We start from the raw sequence: 3,227 nt of genomic DNA on the forward strand, positions 1-3,227 counted from the left end.
CTCCAAAAACCACCTCCAACACCCAAAAAACTGATGGCCAAGCCCTGCTGCAAGTCCATGGCCATGGAAATGCCTCCAGCGATGGGGCATGGCGTGACGGGGCTCTGGGGCTGTGCGTGTTTGGGGGGCAATATCTAACCACCTGCCATGGGAATGAGACCAGTCCCAGGCAGAACTGGTTGGTAATTTTTAGATAAATTGATTTTTCTCGAAAAATAGAGGTTTGTTGAAACCCGGCGTGTTTATAGAAAAACATTGGTTTCAACAGATTTCTGTTTCAACATGTTTTTCAGAAGAAAAAGGAAAGCTTTCCAAATTGTCAAAAGACCCCAGTTGAGCACTTTCTCAGCAGAGCGTAATCCATTTCTCAGCTCCAAATTACTTTTCATTTTGCAATGTAAGTAAACGTATTGCAAAATCCCCTTTTGAAAGGGGGCTGAAATCCTACTGAAAGGGTTGGGGAGGATCTCAGCGACAGACTGGGATTAACTCATTCCAGCCTGGGGTCTGGATTTTCCAACAATGTCCTTTTCCCTTTCTTTTCGGTGATGGTTTTTCATCCCACTGCAGGATGGTTAATACCAGCAATTCCTTCCTGGTTTGGAAGTTGCTTCATCTACAGGCACCAAATACTAAGTGCTGGCAGGGGACCCTATGTGGGGACAGAATAGCTCATTTTTGTGCTGTTTTTCTCTGATTTACTCTACTTCTGCAGCATTTTTGCTGGCCTTGGTTGGGGAGAGGATGCTGGTGCATGGTCTGGTCCACCACAGGCATTTCTCCCATACCAGTGGGTGATGCTTTATGGCCAGACGGCTGGAAGATCTTGTTGTCGGACTGATCCAGCAATAATTCCCTTCAACGAGGCATGGGATGACATCTCAGATAGGGCCCACCTCCATCCATACGAGTCTGCGTCTTACCCGAGCCATTGCAATTGCAGGTTGGAAATGCAGCCTCCGGTGCTGCAAGCCCAGGGCACCCCGAGAGCACCGGCACCGCGGTGATTTTCCGTGGGAGCCTTGCTGGAGCTGAGAGCAACTTGTTTATTAAACTGGCATCTACGTAGATTTTACATCCTTCTCTGCTTCCTAAGTATTAATCAAACGACTAACTTAATTCCAGATTTTAGTTTTCCCAGAGAGGAGGGGTGGGCCCAGCCCGTGGGCTGCACCCGGCTGAGAGATGTTGGGGCTCTCCGAATTCACAGTGGGATGCAGGAGGATCTGGAGAAATCTCTGGTTTGGTTCTGGACCCAAAGAACTCTCCCAAAGCACCCCCCTCCTCCCCTACACAAGATTTTCCAGGCACAAGAGGAGTTTGGGTTTGGGAAGAGGGGGACGGAGGTGGGTCTGGGAACCCCCAAACAGCGTTGGGTTCCCACTGGTAGTTGCGCTAGCGGCTCAGGTCGACTTAACGAAATGGTGGCTGTGTTGGTAGGTGGCCAAAATCTGAGCTGCTTTTCTCTTTATTATATTTGCTTGCAGATCTCATGCAACTCTTTAATCGACTGTTTCAGTGCCTCTGTAGAGCTGGAAAGGATTTGGAGAACGTGGCTGGGTTGTTTGCAAACGTCTTCAGGCTCCAAGTGTGCTCCAAGCTTTTCTTTTTTCAAGAAAAAAGGGAATCGAAGCCAGCGGCCAGGCTCAGGGGTGTTTGGGCTGGGTCCTGGCTGGAGCGGTGCAGGGATTTACAGCAAAGCCCAGAGGCACGGGGAAGGGGGCTTCACCTCCTTGCCGACCCTGGTGGCACTCGGAGCCTGCAAGGGCATGCGGACAGGGCTGGGACCTTTGTAGCTGACCTAGGGTCAGGTTTTGGTGTCCACGTGGACTTCAGTGGCTTTGGGTCTGATGCCTTCCTTGCAATTAAATAGAAACCTGAAATTATAACAAGCCCATAAATGCATCTGTTAGAGAGTCAGTGATGGGTTGGCAGTGGGATATCCAGTTCCCAGCCGGGGAAGGTTTGAGGAGGGTGAAGGGCTGCAGGGAAGAGCCAGGAGCTATTTCGGCTCCCTGTGCCACCCCCTTCCTCCTGCTGCTCCAACTCGAGTGCTAACAAATGCTTTACGGGGAGCTGTGCCAGCGACGCTGGGAGCACACAGAATGGGAGCAGATCGTCACCTTGCCCCGTGCAGGGAAATCCCTTTGATGCTAAAGTGGCTGCGAGGGGAAGGAAGAGGAGTGGGCACGAAGGCATCCCGCTCGGAGCGACGGGCTGGTTCGCTGAGCAGAGTCCTGCTGCTGCTTTTCAGCGATAGCTGTCGGATTTGATAATTGCAGCAGGCTGGCTTTCTGCCTCCTCACTCAAAAAGCGTCGTCTTGCTCCGTGTCTCCGTGCTCCCAGAGCAAGACGGGTCTCCTACAGCTGGGGGAGGAGGGCTGATGCATCCCTACCCTCAGGGCCATGGCGAGGAGCCTGATGTTGGAGGATAAACCCTGGAGTTGGGCAAAGATGCTCAGCACTCGGGATGCAGCTGGAAGAAGGGGCAGAGTCTGTTATGGATAAAACGCAGGGTTTTACAAGCGTCCCGTTGTGCTCCCAGTTCTCCCTTTCCTCCTGCCTTTGCAGAGCGAGGGGAAGCGCTGGCAGCCTGACAAGGCTCAAATGGCCTCTGGTAGCTGCTGGGATATTTTCCGGGGGCAGGAAGGGTCTGAGCAGTGATGCTGAGGCTGTTCAGTGTTGTCATCCGTGACGCAGATGTGTCCCCATCCCCCGGGGTCCCCGTATAACTGCTTGTGCCAGCTCCTGCCGTCGCGACAGTCTCTGACTTCACAAGCGCAGGCACCTGGGGCAGGAGCATCTGTGCCTGCAGTGGGAAGCTGGCCACGACCCCCGGCTGCCCTGGGAAGGGCTGCGGTCCTGTCCTGGGCATGGAAATCCCTGCCCGGCCCCGAAGGGCTCAGGGAAGGTGGGAGAGGATGTGCTGGCTCTGCCTTCTCCCTTAGACACCTCCCTGTCAGCGCCAAGTGAGATGCTGAAAGCACAGCAGTGTGGTCTTGATGCAAAGCTTGCCTCTCGCCGGGTTTTGCCAGAGCTGCCTGCAGCCCCTGGGTGGAGGCAAGGGAGGAATCTGGGGGAGCAGAAAGACCAGGGCACATTGCCTTTCCAAAACTATCCTGGGAAATCCAGGGGAAGAAGCATGGAGCCAGGGTTAAAACCTTGGACCAGGTCTCAGTAGACGGAGCATCTGCTCCAGCTCTGACACAGCCCACGGTGCGACACGG

Source organism: Cariama cristata, unplaced genomic scaffold (genome assembly GCF_000690535.1).
Source record: "Cariama cristata isolate BGI_N322 unplaced genomic scaffold, ASM69053v1 scaffold14697, whole genome shotgun sequence".
NCBI classification, from domain to species: Eukaryota; Metazoa; Chordata; class Aves; order Cariamiformes; family Cariamidae; genus Cariama; species Cariama cristata.